Source organism: Mauremys reevesii, linkage group 4 (genome assembly GCF_016161935.1).
Source record: "Mauremys reevesii isolate NIE-2019 linkage group 4, ASM1616193v1, whole genome shotgun sequence".
NCBI classification, from domain to species: Eukaryota; Metazoa; Chordata; order Testudines; family Geoemydidae; genus Mauremys; species Mauremys reevesii.
Window position 1 is genome coordinate 116,345,635 of NC_052626.1, and position 23,550 is coordinate 116,369,184.

Sequence of the window (23,550 nt, forward strand, 5' to 3'; positions counted from 1 at the left end):
AAATCTCTTTTTTCTTCTACTACTTGTTAGCACAGAGCTAGGGAAAGCCCCATTGTCTCCTGCCTTCCTGCTCAGGCTAAACCCACAAACACAAGCTCTCTGTGTCTCACTCAATCCCATAGTCTGTGTCTTTGGGGATATTTCAATCTGTGTGTAATGGAGCCTGCAGCTGTGTTGTATATGAGTGAGCAAGTCAGCGGCTCTGAGGTAGGTGTGTTCACTTGTAACTGCCAGATTAGCTGTGCATCAGGCCTACCCACAGCAGCAGCACCTGTCCTGTTAGCTCTTTAGCATCCCCCAGACCTGTGCCTTTGTTCTCCATTCCCACCTGAGCCTTCAGGGGCCTTTATTGCCCCCCACACCATGTTGCTGAAATAGCTGGGAGCCCCTAGAGAACAGAAAACAAACAAACCTTCTCCCAGCTGCCCAAACTGTCCTTTTTCCCTGCCTAAGCTTCTGAAAGTGTTTGTAGTAGCTCTTGCCAACATAACAAGAAAAGATGATGCACTTCTGAAGTAACAAACACTTACCATGTTGTAGGGTTGCTAGCATGTCTCCAACTGCACTAGCACGTGGTGGAATCTCCATCCTTAGAGGTTTTTAAGGCCCGGCTTGACAAAGCCCTGGCTGGAATGATTTAATTGGGGTTGGTCCTGCTTTAGGCAGGGGGGTGGACTGGATGACCTCCTGAGGTCTCTTGCAACCCTAATCTTCTATGAGTGCTTCTGATGATAAGACTCACTACATAAAGATTCGGTCATCTTCACCTCTGTACAACGCTGTGGGTAACTTGGGTTCCTACTATCATTACAATGTTAACCATAATGAATAGGAAATGGGAACAATGAAATAAATGCCTGGGGACTATCCTTGAGGACTCCCCTAGCCCCGAGGAATGGGAGAATTCTTGTGCATTAGCACAAACTATGGCAAGAAATACAAACTCTGAAGGGCAACATTAGCTCTTGGTTCATGATCTTTATGGGTCTCCAGCAAAATGACACACAAATGGTACATCCGGGATAAAAAAAAATGTTGGAGATGAATGCAGAAAATGCCACTTTAATAGCTTTGGAACTGTGTAAAATTATAAAGCCCCTTGTAAATATACAAATAATAGTGAATGAAATTCCCCAGTGGCTCCAAGGATGGTTCTTGAGTCTCCCCCCTGCACTGACAGGGACTGAGAAGGGAGGTTACAGACCCCTCTATCTCATGCTCTCACGTCTCTCCCTCCACTGGGTCCTGACCCCCTTCTTCTCTCCTGCTCATTCCCCCCACAAACCAGTTACCACCTCCAAGGTCAGCCCAGTAGTGGAGCAAACCCAGCTCCTAGTCCTGAGTCTCTCACCCTGAGGCAGGAGGGTTGGCCCTGACAATCTCTACCCAGCCCCTCTACCACAGATGCTCAGATATGTTGACAAAGCCCTTGGTAATGGTGCGGTTGATCTTAGAAGGGGCAGGTGTTGCCCACCCCACAGCTGCTGTCCTGGCTAGCGGCAGGGCAGCCAGGCCACAGCCATGTTGGTGCAGGGGTTGGCACCCACCAGCTGCATCAAATCTCTATGCCCAGATCAGGTTTTATGTTTTTCACAGCATCCAGCTCTGGCCGGGTTTCATTGTTTACACAGCGATAGTCCAACCTGAAGGGGAAATAAGGAAAGAAAACAAGGTGTTAATTGTCTCTGAGACATGATGCCTGAGCCCACGGTCCCTCTGAGGCCCAAAGCACTGCCCACCACTGGGTTTAATATTATTACTCCTTGTAGCGTGGTGGTGCCTAGGAGCCCCCGTCATGGGCCAGGACCCCATTGTGCTGGGCACGGCCCAAACACAGAACACAAAGACGGTCCCAACCCCAAAGAGCTCACAGTCCCTGCTGCCTGGCAGAGCTCGCAGGATCCGTGTCACTGTCGCTCCCCTGCCTGCTGAGCTCAGGGCCTGCAGGTGCCTTTCCCTTGTGGGAGGGGAGGAGAAGAGCTCGTGCAGTCTGTAGCCTGGCCTGCTCCCCCCACACCCCACGCACAGCCCACTCTGTGAGCTCTGGGCAGGGACAGCAATGTCCTTTCTGCACATAAAGGGCTGGATTGAGCAGCCCTTGCTCAGGGTAGTGAGCACTTACTGACAGGGACAGTCTCATTGATCGCTGTGGGGCTACTCAGAGCTCATAGGGAGCAGAGGCTGCAAAATCCAGCTCACAGAATCTCTCCCTGGAAGCAGTGTGACCTCATCTCTCAGTGCTGCGTGGGCTCCTCACGCCATCTCCCCACAGGGCTTTGGTAACACAGCTCTATAAGGGGGTGAGGTTTCAGCAGCTGTTGTGGGGCTGCAGACTTGGTTTAACTCTGGTAAACCAAGTGTCAGCTCTGGCCAAGGCCTCAGGCATTAGCTAAGAACTGACAAACTCATAGCTGGAAACCAAACCAGCTCATCTGTATCTTAGTTTTCTTCAAAATAGGTACTAGCCTTATAAAAATGTATTTAGTGTTTAGACTGTATAAAACACTGTTAGTTGCTGCATGCATTGATTTCCTGGCAACGCTATACAGAAATATGTAGCTTTGCTTTATAACTCAGGGGCACCAGAACAGAAGGGGAGGGCCAGGACCCCATCACTTTTAAAAGTGGGAGAGCTTTGTCCTCCAGCTTTTGACCAGCCCTAAGGGCTAACAACAGAGAGAAGGGGGCAGAGAGGAGCGAGCAGGAGGCAGGGCCTTAGGGGGGAAGAGTAGGTGCAAGGGAGGGGTCTTAAGGGGAAAGGGTGGCATGGGGCAGGGCAACAGTTCAGGTGCTGGTGACTCCCCCCCAACACACACACACTTACTTTTAGGGAGTTCCCAGCATTCCTGTTATAACTTTGAAAATGTTTGTTCTGAACCTGTGGACCCAGGCAGGGGAATCCACCCCCTCACCTCCCCATTCAGGAGGCCTATCAAGAGTAAATGAGCCATTGAAGACCATCACAATACAAAGGATTGGTGAATGGCCCTATCACATCTTGGCAATGCTACAGGCAAGGGAGCTCCTCTCATGGACTGGAAGGCCAAATGTACAGGATCAACAAGAAAATACTTAAGCTAATACTCTTCTTTGGGTATGGCTACACTTACGGTTTGCAGCGCTGGTCATCCAGCTGTGCAGGGCCAGCGCTGGTGTGTGTGGCCACACTCACAGCTACCAGCGCTGGTGTGTGGCCACATTTGCAGTGCTGTTGGGAGTGATGCATTATGGGCAGCTATCCCAGTGTTCAAGTGGCCGCAACGTGCTTTTCAAAAGAGGGGGGTGGAGTGGGGTTTAGTGTGATAGGGAGCAGGGGGAAAGAGAGAGGGGATTTTTGGAGCCAACACTGTGTGTTTAGCTTCCTGCACTGAAAAATCAGAACATGTTTCCGACCCCTTAGTCTTAACTCTTAATTGCAAACAGCCTGCAGCCAACACGACTCCCCGCTGTTTCACTCCCTCCCTGCCTGCCTCTCATTTGATTGTTTACAGCCAGGTACAGATGATCACAACAAACAGGAGCTCTGTTTGTTTTTTAGATAAGCAACGGAGCTCCGATCAGAGCTCGTTCACAACAAAACAAAGAGAGGCTGCATAACAAAACAAAGAGAGTAATTTATAAAAGCATTCTGGGATACACCTTATACCCTGGAGGCCATTCACAGCGCTGGTGTGTGGCCACACTTGATGACCAGCGCTGCAGCACCAGCGCTGGAGTCCTTATTCCCCATGCTGAGTGAGGTGTACGGCCAGCGCTGCAGCCAGGGAGTTGCAGCGCTGGAAGTGCCCTGCAGGTGTGGCCACTTACTAATTGCAGCGTTGGTGGAGGCTTTCCAGCACTGCAACTCGCCAGTGTAGCCATACCCTTTGTGTCCTTTCACTCTTCCTCTCTTTCTCTGTTTCTCTTTTAGTTTTTATCCCAGGATTTAATATGGTAATAGTAGCAAATTAGCTGAGTGAAGGAAGGTTCCTTAAAGTTCTCAGTCCTCCTCACTGAATAAAATAACTTCAGGTTCTAACACAACAATACCCTGCTTTAGAGTGCACTAAAATACACCATATTATCCAACTTCTAAATAAGTAAACTACATCAATATAGCAGTGGGAGAAGAATGAAAGCTATTTCTTGGGTTGTGGTGTGATGCTGTATGATTAAAGACAACCATTTATATCACTGATATTACCACTATTATAAAATTGCAACAAATTTTGTATGAGTGTTTTCATGTAAGGTGTCAATGGAAAAGTTACAATCTATCAAATATGATTATTCTGGTTAAATATATGTATTGCCTTTGTATCTAAAGTTATGAATATTGGCTATGATTTGTCTCTCAAACATGTTTTGTTCCTCAGTAACACCTCCTAGATAGGTTTCAGAGTAGCGGCCATGTTAGTCTGTATCTGCAAAAAGAACAGGAGCACCTCAGGCTGTGGCTACACTTAGCACTTCAAAGCGCTGCCGCGGCAGCGCTTTGAAGTGCTAAGTGTAGTCAAAGCACCAGCGCTGGGAGAAAGCTCTCCCAGCGCTGTCCGTACTCCACCTCCCTGTGGGGAATAACGGACAGCGCTGGGAGCCGCGCTCCCAGCGCTGGGGCTTTGACCACACTGGCGCTTTGCAGCGCCGCAATTTGCAGCGCTGGAGAGGGTGTGTTTTCACACCCTGCTGCAGCGCTGCAAATTTGTAAGTGTAGCCAAGCCCTTAGAGACTAACAAATTTATTTGAGCATAAGCTTTCGTGGGCTACAGCCCACTTCATCAGATGTGTGGAAGACTGTGTGGAAGCCAGTAAATAATTAACAAGGTTTTGAAGAGATCTTAATGAATATTAGTTAGCATGAGTTAGGTTAACTGTAACCCTGGTGACGTGAGGAAGCAAGATAATGTAAGACAGAGTGAATTGTGTGAAAGTTATTACGACCTTGCAATATGCAGTCTTGCAGTCTTGTTTTTCTAGTGAGATAGCAGAAAAGCTTATGTATAAACAAAATGTATTTGTTGCTTTTTACTGTCTGTATTATTGCTAGAAATTGTCTGAAACAACGGTATAAAGGCTTGATGTAATTGTTTACCAGTTGAGAGACCTGTCCAGGACCCTGTGTCCTATGGCACTCTCTCCCTCCATTGTAATTACTGGAGAAATAATAAAGTATTTAATTTTGCTGCACCCAAACAAAAAGCGAGAACAAGTTTTCTTCGACAACTGGAACATACAGCAAGAAGATATTTATACCTACAGAGAACATGAGAAAGTGGAAGTAGAATTGAGGTAAAGAAACTAAATATAGAGTTTAATGTTATTAAGATTCCTCTGCAAAATAAATCTGCATCTTTGAGAATATGTAATATATACAACTCCTGTGGAAAACTGGAGATTACGAATTTGACAAAGATAGCTGAAGATGCAATGGGCCCATAGATTATATGTGGAGACCTAAACAGCCATAACAGACTGTAAGAAAGTGGGGGAAAATGGTAAGAATGGCAAATTTGTTGGTGAAAATACTTTAGTAATAACTGAATGAGGGTACATCCATTAAGTTTAATGGAGCTAATGGAAGTGTCCCCTGTCTAAACCTGGGAATTGTCAAGTAGTATATAGCAAGCAAATGCAGCTGGGAAGTCAATGCAGAGGGAATGGGAAGTGATCACTTCCCTGTACTTATAGTATATCAAGGTAAAGATAACATTGAGGATGGAGGAAGGCTCCCTGTTTGGAACATTAAAAAATGGGGAACTATTTAGAAGCAAATGGAAGGAAAGTATTACTGAACAATGTATAAGGGATGACACTGAGGACTTTAGTAGCCATATAACTAAGGAAATCATGATGGCAGCAAAGTTAGCTATACCTGAGACACCAAGTCACCCTAAAAGATAGAAACAATGAACCATGGTGGAATGAGGAGAGTAAAAAGGCACTTAAGGAAAGGAACAAGGCCTATGAGAAAATTAATAATAGAACGAGGAGTGAGGACTTAAGGAAATATAAAAGAAAAAGGAAATTGAGCAAAGGGGTATTAAAGGCAAAACAAGAGAGCTGGAGAGAGTACTGTGGGAAAATAAATAAAAATACTGAAACATCAGAGAGATGTAGGCAGATGACGACAGGGAATGGAATATGGAGTAAAGGCAATTCTATACCAGGCTTCACTGTAGAAAGCCAAGGGATTAAACTCTAATGAAGAAAAGGCAGAAGCCCCAGCAAAAATATTCCATACCGTTGGTAATCATGAAAATCAGAGTGAAGAAATCTGCACGAGGAAAAAAATTCAGTGAAGAGAATCATGAGAAATGGAAGAGGTCGGAGGAGAATGAGGATACAATATTAAATGAAAACTTCTGCAGGAAGAAATGTCAAAGAGCTATTGATAAAAGCAAAAACTCTGCACGAGGCAAAGATGGGGTATGTAAGGTAATGCTAAGACACCTGGATGAAGGGAGTCTGAAAATACTGCTAAAATTGTACAACAGTGCATGGGGGAAAAAGGTGAGCTACCAGTGGAGTGGAAACATGTGGCTGTAGTTCTAGTGTGGAAACCAGACAAGCTGCAAATGAAACCTGATGCATACAGGCCAGTTGCCCTTGCATCATGCATGGGTAAAGCCATGGAAAGAATGGTGACTGAAAAATTGCCAGTATGTCTGGAGAGAAATGGACTTACAGACAATGAGCAAAGGGGTTCAGGAGGGGAGGGAGTACAGCTGATCATATAATAAGAGTAGAGATGGAAGCACAAGAAAGTATGAGAGTAGCTTTCTTAGATATGGAAAAACAGATAATTTGTTATGGAGAGAGAGCTTATTGTCCAGTTGGCAGCCAGTGTCAAGCAGAGTGCCCCAGGGGTCGGTCCTGGGGCTGGTTTTGTTCAACATCTTTATTAATGATCTGGGTGACGGAATTAATTGCATGTTCAGCAAGTTCACAGATGACACTAAACTGGGGGAGAGGTAGATATGCTGGAGGGTAGGGATAGGGTCCAGAGGGACCTAGACAAATTGGAGGACTGGGCCAAAAGAAATCTGATGAGGTTCAACAAGGACAAGTGCAGAGTCCTTCACTTAGGAAGGAAGAATCCCATCCACCGCTACAGGCTGGGGACTGACTGGCTAAGCAGCAGTTCTGCAGAAAAGGACCTGGGGATTACAGAACAATAAGCTGGATATGAATCAGCAGTGTGCCCTCGTTGCCAAGAAGTCCAATGGCATATTAGGCTGTATTAGTAGGAGCATTGCCAGCAGATCAAGGGAAGTGATTATTCCCCTCTTTTCAGCACTACTGAGGCCACACCTAAAGTACTGCATGCAGTTTTGGTCCTCCCACTACAGAAGGGATGTGGACAAATTGGAGTGAGTCCAGTGGAGGGCAAAAAAAAAAAAAATGATTAGGGGGCTGGGGCATATGACTTATGAGGAGAGGCTGAGGGAACTGGGGTTATTTAGTCTTCAGAAGAGAAGGGGGGTGGGATTTGATAGCAGCCTTCAACTACTTGAAGGGGGGTTCCAAAGAGGATGGAGCTCGGCTGTTCAGTGGTGGCAGATGAGACCATTGCTCCTTGATCTGTCAAGTTGCAGTGTGGGAGGTCTAGGTTGGATATTAGGAAACACTGTTTCACTAGGAGGGTGGTGAAGCACTGGAAAGGGTTACCTAGGGAGGTGGTGGAATCTCCATTGTTAGACATTTTCAAGGCCTGGCTTGACAAAGCCTTGGCTGGGATGATTTAGTTGGTGTTGGTCCTGTTTTGAGCAGGGGATTGGACTAGATGACCTCCTGGGGTCTCTTCCAACCTTATTTTTTTATGATTTTATTGCATAAAATAGCATCCATGGGCACAAAAGAAAGAAAATAGAGATGTAAGATTTTTCCAATTATATAAATAATAATAATATAATTATAAATAGCACTCCACAGGTGAGTGTTATCAGCCTTACCTTACTCAATATAATGATAAATATTCTCCCAAAAAAGGATGAGTGCAGGAATGTGCATTTCTTTGTTTGCAGATGACTTTGCCAGATGGGCTAAAAGCAGAAACCAGGGAAAAGCTCAGAAGCAAATTAATGACGCATTTAGGAAAAGTGCAGAATAGAGAGACGTTGGGGGCTTTTAAATGTTCGATTCTCAAAACTAAAGGAATAATATTCATTAGAAGTGTAAGCAGAGTCAGGATGAGATCTACCCTGACATCTGGTGGTACATTATGAGGAGTGGGCAAAGGAATTTTAGGAATGTGCATTTGCTTTGGTAAACCCACTCCACTTAGCATAACACACAGCAGCATGGGATGGTTATTTTCACACTGTGGAATCCCCAATTTCTTTGTTATTGGGGCAGGAAGGAAAAAAAAGGGCTGTTACCTTAATTATGTGAATGAGGAACTATGAGACTGCTTTATGACAGAAATGACTCAACCTACATTAAATAGTACTTGCTAGACAAGGGACATGGGTTCCAAAACCCAGTGAAGGGAGAGAGGCTGGGGACTGGTGTGTGTACCTGATGGTATGGGCCCCTTTTGAGGGCCTGGAACACCAATTGTACATCCTCCTCTCTCCACTGTTAAAGAGCAGAGCTAATTTTGAATCCTTTAGGAGTCCATCTGGAGGCTGCTGACCTGAATTCACGTTGGGCCAAGGTGGCACTGTGGCTCCTCTACTACAAGTGGAAACCACTAAGAGCTGAAATCACTAAAAGAGCTAAGCTTACTGAGCTGAGATCACTGAGTGGGGGAGCCTGAAGATCAATTGCTAAGCAGCTGGCAGAGTGGAGCAGTCTGCAGCACGTTGGCGCAGCCCGTGGAACAGTGAGCAGTGTGGAGCGGTTCGCGTGGACGGCTGATGCGGTTCACGGGTTGGAGGAGCGGCACAGCTGGTGGAGTAGAGCCAGTCGTGGTGAAGGCTACAGCAGAACTCCACAGAGAAGCGGGGCAGTCGGTCCTGGCCCACGTAAGGTGTCCCTTAACACCCTGCGTGTGTCCCCCCCCGCCATTTCCACCCAGGCTGGGGGGGGGGGTAAAACTCTGCAGATAAACTTTTGAACTCTGGGGTGGCACTGACCAGCGACAGAGACTCTTGGGTTGTTGGACTTTGGGGTGATAGGACTTAAGACCCTAAGGGGGAGAGGACAGTGCCAAATGTACTTGGAGGTGGGTTTTTTGCTTATGGTTTGTGTATAGTCCTGTTTGTGGTGTCTCTCCAACGTGATGCCGCCTTGTTTCCCTCCTTTATTAAAATGATTTTGCTACACTCGGACTCTGTGCTTGCGAGTGGGGAAGTATTGCCTCCTAGAGGCGCCCGGGGGGGTGGTAGGTAATTGTCCCAGGTCACTGGGTGGGGGCTCGAGCCGGTTTTGCATTGTGTTATTGACACGGAACCCCTGGATACTGAACCCAGCCCTTGTTGCTGCCAACTCAGAGGGGCAGAAGGGTTACAGAAGGAAAATTTTAAAAAAGATGTAAACTGTCTCTATAGTCGACATAGTTAAAAGCTGGGTATGGCATTTAATAGCAAGTTAACATGGAAGGATCACACTGAAAATATTGTAGATGAATGCAAAGATAAAATCATGTTATCTAAAAGTATTTCTGAAACCACCTGGGGCATGGATAAGAGAGCATCTGTAATGTTGTATAGAGCATAATGACCAATTATTCCACAGAACTTTCAAACATTTACTTTAGCTTCATAAATGAAGCTAAGAAAATTAGACTTGATCCAAGCCCAGGCATTTCACACTGCATGTGGTGCTTTCATCACGACCTCTTTGCATGTAATGCAGATAGTTGCTGGCAAAATGCCTGTAGCATTAAGAATGAATTATTATACTTAATCTTCTGGGCAAACGTCATAGGGAACAGGGAAACTGAACTGACAACTGAACTAGCAGGGATAATGTTATCATTATACTGGATATGGAATGAGCGACCTACCTCTGTCGTCTTGTCTGATTCACTATCAGGACTACTGACGAACAAAAATGGGAATTCAGATAGCAGAAATGATATACTGTAATTAAATACTGTTAACAACAACATTTGGCACCCGATGGGAGTAAACACTGAAATATGCTGGAATCCATGCTATGCTTGAATACCAGGAAATGAGAAAACGTAACAAAAAATGCTGTGTAAAAAAAAAAAAATTTGGCCAAAATCCCTGTAAAGAAACAGGAGTTAAAAATCCCATTTAAAATGAACTATGAGTGGAGTGGCAGGAAATATGGACAAAAGACCCAAAGGGGGAAAAAGATTTTATGATGTAAAATCTAAAAGAACTAGAATTGAAAATGCTACATAGTGCAAGAATGTGAGAAAGATTAAGGTAGCTCTTCTCCGAATACTTACCAGACACTGTGGCTTAAACAGTAACTTGGCGCTAATTAATCAACACAGAACACAGAGATGAGCTGTGTGAGACATGCAACATCAAAGAAATGCTTGATCACATCCACTGGGAGTGTCAAGAGTGTAACACTGATGGGAGGATTTTGTATGACAACTTAAAAGTGACAAAGTTTACATTAAAATAGCTAGTCAGAGCATCAGGAAAGTGGGGCACATTAAGAAAGCAATATTTAAAAAAAAATACTTGGGAAAGAGACTAGAACTATATCATGGAATCCAGCACCTGGTGGTTATAGATTCAGAATGTGAGCCTGCCACCCACCCCAAGAAGAATAATAATGGGAGAGCAGACAGGAGACTGCAGGAAATGAGAGTTGCCAGAGAGAGAAGGTGTTTCCTGGCAGAAGGCTGAAGGCAGGAAAGCAGCAAGAGGGATTTGCTGGCTGGCATCCCTGAGCCAGACAGCCAGGGCTGAGGGTAGAAGGAGCAGCAGAGGGAGATTGCTTCTGGCTTAGAGCCAGAGCCAAGGGCAAGAGAAGGCTGAAAGGGGAGCAGCAGAGAGCTGCTGGCGTCTCCTTGCTGGAGAGCTGGAACACAGAGGTCCAGGGGAGTGAGGGTTGCCCCCAGCAGAAAGGCTGTGCCCATTCCAAGTGGGAAGAGCGGGGTTGTGCAGCTCCAGAAGGAATGGCTGGGGTGGCTGTCCCTGGCAGAGGGACAGAACAAGACTGATGAAGAGACCAGTGTGGCAGAAGACATCGGGATAGTGAGAACGAAGCCAGATTTTAAAAGGCTACTTGCATGGGAGTGATGTAGACTATGTTGTGGGACTGCTGCTTATGGACTATTTGCGCTATGTTTTGGTTATTAAAACTATGTTCATGAACTCGAAGATAAGCTTGTATGGGGTTACTGGGGACCCAGAGGGAAACTGAGGCAAGTGAGCACTTGCAGGACTGCCCAAAAGTCGTCAGGGGGCACTAGGGAGGAGGCCATCCATTCACAGGGTCTCTTTGGGAAGATGTGGGTGCTTTTCAGGGATTAGTGGATTCATAGTAGGGATGTTAATTACATGAGTTAACTGCAATTAATCAACTCAAAATTAATCATAACATTAATTGTTATTAACTGCACTTTTAATAGCACTATTAAACAATAGACTACCAATTGAAATGTATTACATATTTTGGGATGTCTTGTACATTTTCAAATATACAGATTTCAATTACAACACAGAATACAAAGTATACAGTGCTCACTTTATATCATTTTGATTACAAATATTTGCACTGTAAAAATGATAAAAATATTTTCAATTCACCTCATACAAATACTACAGTGCAATCTCTATTGTGAAAGTGCAACTTAAAAATGTAGATTTGTTACATAACTGCACTCAAAAATGATGTACAAAAAAAAAACAATTAAAAAATAAAACAATGTAAAACTTCAGAGCCTACAAGTCCACTCAGTTCTACTTCTTGTTCAGCCAATCGCTAAGACAAACAAGTTTCTTTACATTTATGGGAGATAATATTGCCTGCTTCTTATTTACAAGATCACTAGAAAGTGAGAACAGGCATTCGTATGGGACCTCTGTAGCTGCCATTGCAAGGTATTTACATGCCAGATATACTAAACATTCATATGCCCCTTCATGCTTCAGCCACTACTCCAGAGAACATGCTTCCACGCTGATTATGCTTGTTTAAAAAAAAATATGCCTTAATTAAATTTGTATCTGAACTTCTTGGGGGAGAACTGTATGTCTCCAGCTCTGTTCTACCTGCATTCTGCCATATATTTCAGGTTATAACAGTCTTGGATGGTGACTCAGGCCTTGGCTACACTTGCAAATTTGCAGCGCTGCAGCAGGGTGTGAAAACACACCCTCTCCAGCGCTGCAAATTGCAGCGCTGCAAAGCGCCAGTGTGATCAAAGCCCCAGCGCTGGGAGCGTGGCTCCCAGCGCTGTACGTTATTCCCCACAGGGAGGTGGAGTATGGACAGCGCTGGGAGACCTCTCTCCCAGCGCTGGCGCTTTGACTACACTTAGCGCTTCAAAGCGCTGCCGCGGCAGCGCTTTGAAGTGCAAGTGTAGCCATAGCCTCAGCATGTTGTTCTTTTAAGAACACTTTCACTGCAGATTTGACAAAATGCAAAGAAGGTACCAAGGTGAGATTTCTAAAGATAGCTACAGCACTCAATCCAAGGTTTAAAAATATGAGATGGAAGAGGTGTGGATCATGCTTTCAGAAGTCTTAAAAGAGCAACTCTCCAATACAGAAATTACAGAACCCAAACCACCGAAAAAGAAAATCAACTTTCTGCTGGTGGCATCTGACTCAGAGGATGAAATGAACATGCTTTGATCCACACTGGTTTGGATAATTATTGAGCAGAACCCATTAGCAGCATGGACACATGTCCTCTGGAATGGTGGTTGAAGCATGAAGGGACATACGAATTTTTAGCGCATCTGGCATGTAAATATCTTGTGACCCCAGCTACAATAGTGCCATTCGAATGCCTGTTCTCACTTTCAGATGACATTGTGAACCAGAAGCGGGCAGCATTATCTCCTGCAAATGTAAACAAACTTATTTGTCTGAGTGATTGGCTGAATAAGAAATAGGAGTGAGTGGACATACAGGCTCTAAACTTTTACACTGTTTTATTTTTGAATGAAGTTTTTTTTGTACATCATTCTACTTTTGTAAGTTCAACTTTCATGATAAAGAGATTGCACTACAGTATTTGTATGAGGTGAATTGAAAAATACTATTTGTTTTGCTTTTTACAGTACACATATTTGGAATCAGAAATAAATATAAAGTGAGCACTGTACACTTTGTGTTCTATGTTGTAATTGAAATCAATATATTTGAAAATGTAGAAATCATCCAGAAAGATTAAATAAATTTCAATTGGTAGTCAATTGTTTAACTATGAGATTAATTGCATGATTAATTGCAATTAAGTTTTTTAATCTCATGAAATCTCTAGTGTTGTGATCCTAGTAGAAAGAGCTGGAGTCACAATGTTAACAGGCACACACTGAAGGAAACAAGCTGTTCCTTACCCAAGTTTCTGTAGTTTGCAGGTTGGATATTTCAGTCTCTCACACAGCAGCTGCACTCTGGAATCTCCCCGTTTGTTCTACCCCAGGTCCAGCTCTGTCAGGATCTGGCTGATAAAGAGAACAGAAGAGAGATCCCAACAACCTGCAGCTGAGAGACCACAATCCCACATCCTACAGGAGACAGAAACAGAGAGGGAAACGATCACTCATTTCCTCCCTGTTTGTGGCAATTCTCTCACTGATGTCAGCACCTGTGTGGAAGGGGATGGTTCATTCAGAAGAGTTCAGTCACAGGGCTCTTACAGGAGGCTGTGGGACTGTTGATACCAAAGGCCCCTGTGTGGATTCCTGTCCCTACTCTGTCAGTCACCCTGTGTTCCACAAAGGAATGTCCAGATGAGCTGAAGGGAGGGAAGCAGAGAGTGCGTGTGTGTGTGTGTGTGCATGGGAGGGAGGGGGTGTTTGTAATGAACTGTAGAATCCTAACACCGGGCACTGAGGAACAGTGCAAACCCTTTCCCAGTGCTGGTACTCTAGATTTCATTTGCCTAAGCAGAAAGGAACCAAAGAGTCTGTAAAAGCTCTCCTGCCTTCCCCAAACCATTCCCCCGTGTCATGTCTGTGGAAGCCAGAACCCTTCCAAACTGCGAGACAGGTTACATTATATTTCTCATAGTCTGCAAATGACAGAATAAACACACCCACAGCCCGTCTGTTCAGCAGAACTGGGTTCCCTACTCCCAGAGACTTTATAGATGTGTGAAAAATGATCTTCCTCCTCCCCTCCCTATATTAGGCCCATTAACAAAGTCTAAAGTGGGGTTTACAATACTTGTAAAATGAAGGGATTCACAGTGAATCCTGCTTAGTGCTCCTTTGTACAGCAATGTGTTTTGTACCTGGGACAGGTGATCTCAGCCTTCTCAGGGACCAAGTTATCTCCAGATAAACTGCCTGTTGTTGTACAAGCTCTGCAACAGAAAACGCCTCTGTTTATAAAGCTGCTACACAGGAAGGAAGCCTGGGTGTGGATCACAGAATGTGTTACTGAGACATCTTGGGGACACTCAAAATCTGAGTCTCAACTTCCCTCACCTGTAAAATGGGGTAATAACACTGACCTACTCTGGCTAATATGGAGAACCCTTTAATAGTTTATTAATACTGCATATTGGTCTGGATGATGTTTTCTGTATTTTGCTTTAAGTATTTCTCAGTAGAGAACTGACAGGAAAGAAACACTCCCCTGAATCCTAATTATGATTTTTTTTCAAGCTTTTTATTGTGTTGTAGTAGTAGCAGTACTGCCAACTTAAGCAATCAAAAATGAGTCTGACAGAAAATCATGAGATTAAAAATATAATACTTTCAGGTCCTTTTTATTTGCCTTCTGATTTCTGAGCATTAGGCTGCACTTGCTTCACATTATCAGGCTTTTCCCTGTAGTCATGAGGACTAGAAACATTGTTTAAATGCTGAGATTTTCATGTAATCACAGGACTCCAGGAGCTAGAGCTATAAGAAAACACCATATGTTATGAAACATGATACAATCATGAGAGTTGTTAACCCTACAGTAGTCACATCATGGTTAAGATTACAGCAGAGTTTTCATTTTAACAGGAGGGTTAAACAATTATTTTGATATGTCTTCAAAAGGTGAATTTTCATGTTGGCCTGATGAACACTGAGTTCATGCACACAGAATTAGAACCCCTGAAAATTGCTGCTTTTTTCAAATGTTGACTAGGGTGTCTCACTTAGGTGTGTCAGTTGCTACCAGAAGTTACAAATAAATATTCCAGTTTTTGTTTTTTTGATAAAATGTTAAGTTCAAGTAAAAGATAACAAGAATATCCCAACATTTTTAGTACTGACAACGTAACATTTTCAGTGTCCTGCTGCAAGTTGACACTCCCTGCTCCTTGACCTTTTCCCTTCCCTGGCTCCTGAAAAGTTCTGTTCCCTGATACTCCCATCCCTCCTGGCAATTTCTATACTGAGAGCATGTATGCATTAATAAGATTAAAATATTGTCTAGGGTGTAAAGAAAAATTTAAAATGCATTTGTTTTCCTAGCTTTTTAATAACAGATGGTACTGACATTTAATGATTCTTACAGTATTAATTTAGTAGTTTTCAAACATAAGTTATTATTTCTATCACTTATTTTATCATACCTATAATATTTCATTTATGTAAAAACTGTATTAATTTTATGGCTAGAGTGCAGTCAACATAAAAATAACCAGGGCTAAGTCAGAGTGAAGGCTGCATGTTGTGACTTGTGAACTGTTCAGTAACTTGTATTAATGTTTTAATGTGGTATAAATTTCACAGCATGTGATCTGAGTTGCATACATCATGTTGTATTACACCTGTTGTTGTTTCCAGTGTGGTCTGGGCTTTGAGTTATGTTTGAAAGCCACCTTAACTTCCAGCAAATGATTTTGTTTCTGGGTTGATTACAGAGGTTCTAGTTGCAACTCCACCACTAGGTTGAGCTCCACTTTGCACTTGAAGCAGGGATTCAACCTCTTCTCTTAGCTATAAAAATACAGAGTATCCTCCTGAAACATAAAGCTAGAGCTGGCTGAAAATCAGAGTTTCTGCTCAGTGAGAAATTCCAAAGTTTTGTGAAAAAAATCCAAATTGGAATTTAAAGCCTGGGAACCAAATGCTGTGGCTATCACCAGCACCCCCCTTTTTCTTCAGCCCCCTAAACATTCTAACCTACACTTCACCTGTGACTTGGCTCTTTTATTTACATCCCACCATTTGAATCACTTGGGGTCTCATGGTTTCAGAGTCTCAAACAGCTGTGCCCATCAGTGGCCTCATGCTCCTCCTTTGCATTGTCTTTGTGATCAAATTCATTATCAGTAGTTAAGGGCCCTACCATCGATCAAACCATAACCCCGCCCCTTGACCCCTATAATCCCGCCCCTTGACCCCATAGTCCCCCCACTTGTCACCGGAAGTCCCACCCTATGGGGTATTACTTCCGGGGTCAAGGTGGCCACATGACCGGAAGCGAGGTGTGTCATGTGACCCCTCTAAGAACTCCTCCCACCACCCTCTACCAATCAGGAGGGGTTTTGTCCCAGAAGGACCACCCCGAGAGGAGATTTTGCCCAATGAGGGTGACTTCCGGGGTGGCCACATGACCGGAAGCGAGGTGTGTTGTGTGACCCCTCTAAGAACTCCTCCCAAGGCCCTTCGCCACTCTGAGTGCAGCACCATTACCCCATAAGTCTCAGCGCCGGACAGAGGAGGCCATTTCTTACCAAGCACACGTGTTTTAGAAAAGCGTGGAAAGGCTGCCGAGAGGAAACATGGACTCCTTCACCACCCCCGCCAGAGGGTGACTTCCGGGGTGGCCACCATGCTTCCGGTTATGTGGCCACACCGGAAGTCACCCTCATTGGGCAAAATGTCCTCTCGGGGTGGTCCTTTCGGGACAAAACCCCTCCTGATTGGTAGAGGGTGGTGGGAGGAGTTCTTAGAGGGGTCACATGACACACCTCACTGGTCATGTGGCCACCTTGACCCCGGAAGTAATACCCCATAGGGTGGGACTTCCGGGGACAGGTGGGAGGGACTATGGGGTCAAGGGGCTGGGTTACAGGGGTCAAGGCGCGGGGTTTGATTTTGATTGATGGTAGGGCCCTTAACTACTATTATCCATATACTCAAAGGCAAAGCTTTGAGACCTTGCTTGAGGACTGGTGGATGCAGACAGAAGCACCTCAGCCTCTCAAGCAGAGGATACGATGCCCTTGGGAGAGAAGGGTGGGTGTCCCTGCATTATGAGTTGTTGATAATAACCACAAAGCTCCAGTGATGGACATCAGCTATAGTCAAAGGAGGCTGATTTTCCATTCACTCTGGTGCTTTAGGGGCAGATTATCAAGAGAGCTCAGCAACCGGGCCTTTTAAACATCTGGGCAGAAGTGTAACAATGGGGGCTCTTGGGTGCTGAGCTTGTTTGAAAATCTGGCCCTAAGTCCCCAGATCTCCCCAGGATCTCACAGGTCTGGGATAGGGCCTCTGCCTTGAAAGCAGAACAGAACTGAACTGAGGTAGAAAAGGGAAGAGCCATAAGCTTTCTCTAAAAGGTTGAGTTTTTTATAATGAATCCAATGTAGGGCAGATCAGAGAAAATGCCAATTTGTAACTGTAAACACACAACCTGATTCTCAGTGGGTTACACCACCAAAAATATTTCCTCAAACGTGTGGTGTCTCTCAGCTAAGATCAACTTCAGTCCCAAACCTGGAAACATCTCAGACAGGAGTCACTTTGGGTGGGGCTGAAGCTGTAACCCAAATTGAGTATTTCAGCTCAGATGGAGAGGTTTAGAAACTTTGGGTTCCTGGGGCCTCTTTTCTTTTATTAGTTTTAAATAAACTTAAATAAATAAACTAATTAAACAGTGTCAAAAGTCACTACAGTGATCTATAGCTGAAGGCCAAGAATGAATTATTTTTAATAAATGAATTTTATTAAATTTTTTTAAAAAGAAAATATAAATTCCATTTTCCAAACAGGGCCAGCTTACTATGAGCCATTGACACAGGTGCTCAAGAGACACTGAACTCTTGGCTTCTCCATGTGGTCGCAGGGAACAGACATGAGCCACCAGCCATACACCCTATCAAGCACTTTACATAGAAGACGCCTGTAAATAGCCAAATGTTACTTACCTCAGTCTCTGTAATTTGCAGGTTGGATGTTTCAGTCCCTCACATAGCAGCCGCACTCCAGCATCTTGCACAGAATAATTAGCGCCAAGCTCCAGCTCTGTCAGGCTCAGGCTGCTTCTGAGAACGGCGGTGAGATCCCAATACTCCAACCTGCAAGAGAAACACAGAGAAGGTCAATCACAGTGTGAAGGGGCTCATCACAGCTGTTCTGCTGGAGGGATCCTGCCCACCAGCCCCTCTCCCTCACCAATCAGCATTGAGAATGGAACAGAAGTCCTGCCCTACACCGTGTCAAGACCCACCGGTCAGTCAGTGAGAAACCAGTGCGGGGGGGTTAAATCCCCCATTTAAACCCCACCATTTGCACTTCACCCAATGCCACTGACCAATGAGGAATAAGGTTTGGGCTAAGACTTTCTAAGCACCGCTCCTAGCCTGGTTCACTGACCAAACAGAATTCAGGATGGGCAGAAAGCTGCTGCACCTAAGCACCAGCTGCTCAGCACTCAGTCAATCACGTTGGACTTTGTACTAATCAGCCCTGGGATGGTGCAACCCAATCAGAGCAGTGCTATAGGGAGGCTGTAGGGGAGCCCTCTCCCCAGGCAGCTGGGCCAGGCACAGAGCAGGAGGAGCTGGGACATCCTGCCCCTCCACACCCTTGGCACTAGCTCTGCTGCTCCCCTGCAGGATGAGGCCGTCTCCTGTCCCTGTCTCTGCCCCCAGCCCATCATCTCCCAGCTCTGATCGTCAGGCCTGGGGAGGGGAGGCAGCCACCAGGCCCAGCACTGGCAGCATCACACCCACCTTCCACTGTCACCAGGTTCAGATGCGGGGGAGAGACAGAGAGGAGAAGAGCCCAGTGGTGATGGGGATCCCCAAGGTATGGAGAGAGAAGAGCCCCCGAGAGAGCAGAGAGTCAATTCTCTCTCCTTGCAGTTGTTTTTCGGGGGCTGAGGTACAGTCTTTTCCCAGTGATATCCTTGCAGGGCTCACTGTATTTTTTTAAATCTGTGACTGACTATTCACTGCAGTTTGCAGTCCCCTTAGTGCTCTCACTGGGATGTTGCCAACTTCCAATCCCGCACGTAGCAGTGAGCTGAGAACCAGCAGCCACTGCTGAAGTGACCATCCCAGTCTGAGACGAATTGGTCCCAAACTCACATGAAGATCTCTTGAGAAATGGCAGTGCCACCCAGAGCACCAATACAAACTGATTGCCCATCAGTAGGCTCCCATGCCCATACAAGAAAATAAAGCCCTCCCTTCTCAGTCACAGCAGCAGATCAGCCTCCAGTGCCCAGACCAGACCTGTCTATTCCTGGTGAGAGCATGTCAGAGGCACCTCTAAACCTTGCTTGTAAGTTTTGGGGAAAAAAACAGATGTGAAGCTGCAGCTCATCCTTGCCCAGTTGTAGGTCACTGAGCAAGAGGAGTCTGGGAAAAAATAGTCCTCCTGGTCTTGCTGCTAGGTACCCAACTATGAAGGCATCAAGTAAAGTCACTGTGAAACAATGTCTGAAACAACAGACACTCAATACCAGATGCAATGACTTTCCTCATGCATCCACCAAGCTCAGATCGGTTCTATAATAACAGTGCAAGGATCATCTTTAGGGGAAGCGCAGGGTCAAGCCCACCCACTGTCTTTTTGGCATTACATACCCATTGCAGAGGTCTACATACCCAAAAAACAAAGGACACTAAAGACAAATGAAATACTGCTATCTAATGGGAAAGCCCTTGAGCCTATACGTGTGGGAGGTCGAGGAAGGGGGGGAAATAAAAACCTTAACATGGTCTGTAGAAATGGACAAGACTATAGTAAGGCCCCGAGATGCCATACTTGATTTGCCTGAGAAAATCTGCCCAAATCTGCCTGATATAAAGGCCAGCCCCTGCCACATTTAGACTCCCTGCTCCAAAGCATGAGGGAATTACAGCTTGTCAAAGACAAAAATGACCAGTTTTGTTTGTTTAATGTGGGCAAAACAATGTGTTCTCCCCTAACCCCGTTCTTGGAAACATCTGAAGTGTTTTAGCTGAAATTTAACAAAAACCTTCAGCCCGAGGCCAACACCCAGCACAGATAACATCAGCCCAAACAGTTAAAGTATGACAAAGTTATAAGCAACTGAAAAACAGGGGCTTAGCCCCATATATAAATGTACAGAAGCACTAAAATAAAAGAACATTACTAAGGTTGCAAAGTCAAGCACTCAGATGTAAGGAAATGCCAGAATTAACTTAGTTTGCCCCATTGTTAGTCTTCAATGCGTTATGTTAGTCTTTAATTACATCACCACAAACTATTATTTTCCACAGGCCTCTGCCTCATTTAGTACACAGAAGGGACAGTGATCACTCAAGGAGCAGCTACTCAATATTTTGTTTTCTCCTCATTGTTCATCAGTGTGTTGCTCTGGGTCTTATTAATGGCCCACTGGCCAAACCCCACACAGAAGACAGAATTATTATTTTTTTCCTAAGTTTTTCTATGGTGTTTATCACTGTAGCATCTGAGTGCTTCACACACAACTGAATTCATTTTCACAACTCTTCTGAAGTGAGGGGCTATTATTGCCCCCATTTTACAGACTGGGAATGGAGACAGAGATTCAAGTTAAGCATCCACTAATTTTGGGTGCCCAATTTGAGAAACCTAAGTCCTAATTTTTCAGAGTACTTAGCATCTCATAGCACTTCATGTGTTCAAAGCACGGCTCCTGTGGACTTCAGCTGCAGCTGTGAGTGCTCAGCACTTCTGCAAATCAGACTCCAGGGTCTCAAGTTGGGCACCCAGAAAATGAGGCCGATACAATTAGTGACCACCTGTGAAAAGCTTGGTTTCAGTGACTTCCCTGTGATCACAGGAATTCTTTAGCAGAGACAGAGAGAGAATCCAAATCCCCAGGGCAGTGTTCAGTTACCTTAAAAAGGAGACCATCCTTTCTCTTCCTTCAATCCCCTGCCTCATTCCCTATCTACCTTCCAACTTCTCCAACACATGAAGTAGGGATCCTGCAGACTATAGCTGGTCACAAGTTTTCTGACAAGCCAGAATTTCATCAGAAAATGCTTGTTTGTTAAACCAGAAATTTTCTCGTGACAGTGAGTTGGGTTTGACAAATGTTTGACAAGTCATAGCCAGGGTTCCAACAAAAATGTGATTGCCAGGCTGGTCTCTGCCAAACCTTTTGGGCTGAAATTCTATGAAAGTGAAAAAGCAACTGAAAACAGTCTTATAATGGGAAGTGTTAGGCAACCTTAATAATAGGCACTGCTACCAGCTTCACAAATATACATTTATTCCTCAAGTTCAGTGGATTTGGAATTACTGCTCCCACTTGGGTCCATCTTTAGATATAACTTCCATTCTCCAAACGTGCCAGGCTATTGGGATATTGGGAGCCACTAACACATCAGGTGCTGGAGGTACACTCAGCTTTCAGCCTGTCCACCTACCTGCAGGGAAATGACATATGACCTCATCCTCAGACCCTGGTGAGTTCTTTACAGAAAGGAAACGTGTAAATGCTCACCACAGTTTCTGCAGTTTGCAGTTTGGATGGTTCAGCTCCTCACACAGCAGCCTCATTCCTGAATTTCCCAGTTTGTTTTGTTCCACCCCAGGTCCAACTCAGTCAGAGTTGGTTTGGTACGGAGAACAGAGGAGAGATTCCTTCAAGAAGTGGCTGTGAGATCACAACCAGAAAGACAGTAGGAGACAGATAAATAGAGAGGGAAATGAGCACTGGTCTGTCCAGTTCCCTCAGGGAGTGTCCAGAAATATTCTATTAATCTGCGAATAAAATCACAGTGCTGTAGAAGTGGATGCTGAGGACCACATGTGAATTTCAATCCATGTGGACCTGTAGCTTTCATTTATGCTGAGTTCCAGATATGTTATTCTGAGGCAAAGTTCCCAGACACCATCCCCTGCACAGAAACACTTGTCAGAGGGGACCAAGCTGAGCTCTGGGCTGGTCATGTTCAGAGCAAAATGCAAGCCCACTTCTTTGCTAAAGCCTTTCCCAGTAACACCAGGGTCAGCCTAAGATGGAAACGGTGAGAGATGAGAGGAAAGAGAGAGAGAAAAGAAGCTGCAGGTGGCATTAGGGATGGGATACAAAGAGAGGGGAAATACAATCCCTTCCCCCAACCAGCTACATTACCCCCCCCCACACACACACACACACGTGACATTGCACTCCATAATGCTTTATAAAAATATGTTTATAAGTGTGAATATGATGTAACTGGAATATGCTTTATGCAAAAGAGCTCTTGTAAGGTATCATTACAAAGCTTAAAATCTAGTGAGTGCAGTCATCCTATTTGTATGTATGTATCATTCTTGTATCTAAAACTAGAAGTATGAAGTATTACTCTGAAGTCCTATTGTAATTATGCAAAAGTGTTGGCCATTAATGGTGGCTTGGAATCTTGATGACTCCCATTAACTCGGACAATTGGTTGTGAATAGCTCTGTTTACTTGCAAAACTTCCTGGGTACCTACCTGCAGGCCAGTGTTGAAAGAATGAAGGCTGGGGTCTTACAGGACATGTGAACATGCCGCATGACACTGGAATCCATCTTTAACCTGGTGCTTTTCCATTTAAAGGGAGGGGTGGGAATCCAAAGAGAGACAATGGATTTCCGCCTTGTGCCAAAGATATAAAATGGGGTGGAACAGAACAAAGGGGGCAGCCAGTCATGGAGAAATCTCCTAGTTACCCCCTGAGCTGGAACTAACAAGGATTGTACGGGGGGAAAGGATTGGGCCCAGACTAGGAAGAAGTCTAGTCTGTGAAAGAAGCTTATTGGAACATCTCTAAGGGTGAGATTTACCTGTATTCAATTTCTTAATGTATTAGGCTTAGACTTGCATGTTTTGTTTTATTTTGCTTGGTAACTTACTTTGTTATGTCTGTTATTACTTGAAACCACTTAAGTCCTACCTTTTATACTTAATAAAATCACTTATGTTTATTAATTAACCCAGGATAAGTGATTAATACCTGGAGGAGCAAACAGTTGTGCACATATCTCTATCAGTGTTATAGAGGGTGGACAATTTATGAGTTTACCCTGTATACACTTTATGCAGAGTAAAACAGATTTATTTGGGGTTTGGATCCCATTGGAAGCTGGGTGTCTGGGTGCTGGAGACAGGAGTACTTGCTGAGCTGTTTTCAGTTAAGTATGCAGCTTTGCGGGTACGGTTCATACCCTGGGTCTGTGTTGCAGCAGGCTAGCGTGTCTGGCTCAACAAGGTAGGGTTCTGAAGTCCCAAGCTGGGAGGGAAAATGGGCTCAGAGGTAGTCTCAGCACATCAGGTGACAGTCCCAAGTGGGTCTCTGTGACCAAACCTGTCACAACACACACCTTTGAATTGGGGAGAAATCAGATGAAGTGAGGAT

The 23,550-nt window shown here is 44.7% G+C and overlaps 1 long non-coding RNA gene across 1 annotated transcript; it reads right to left on the minus strand.

Moving 5' to 3' along the window:
- Nucleotides 1-770: 770 nt before the first annotated feature.
- Nucleotides 771-14,451, minus strand: LOC120403862. The gene is made up of 3 exons (XR_005597758.1): nt 14,320-14,451; nt 13,421-13,528; nt 771-1,643 (listed from the first exon to the last, which is right to left on the minus strand). It is a non-coding gene; the product is annotated as an uncharacterized LOC120403862 (long non-coding RNA).
- Nucleotides 14,452-23,550: the final 9,099 nt, after the last annotated feature.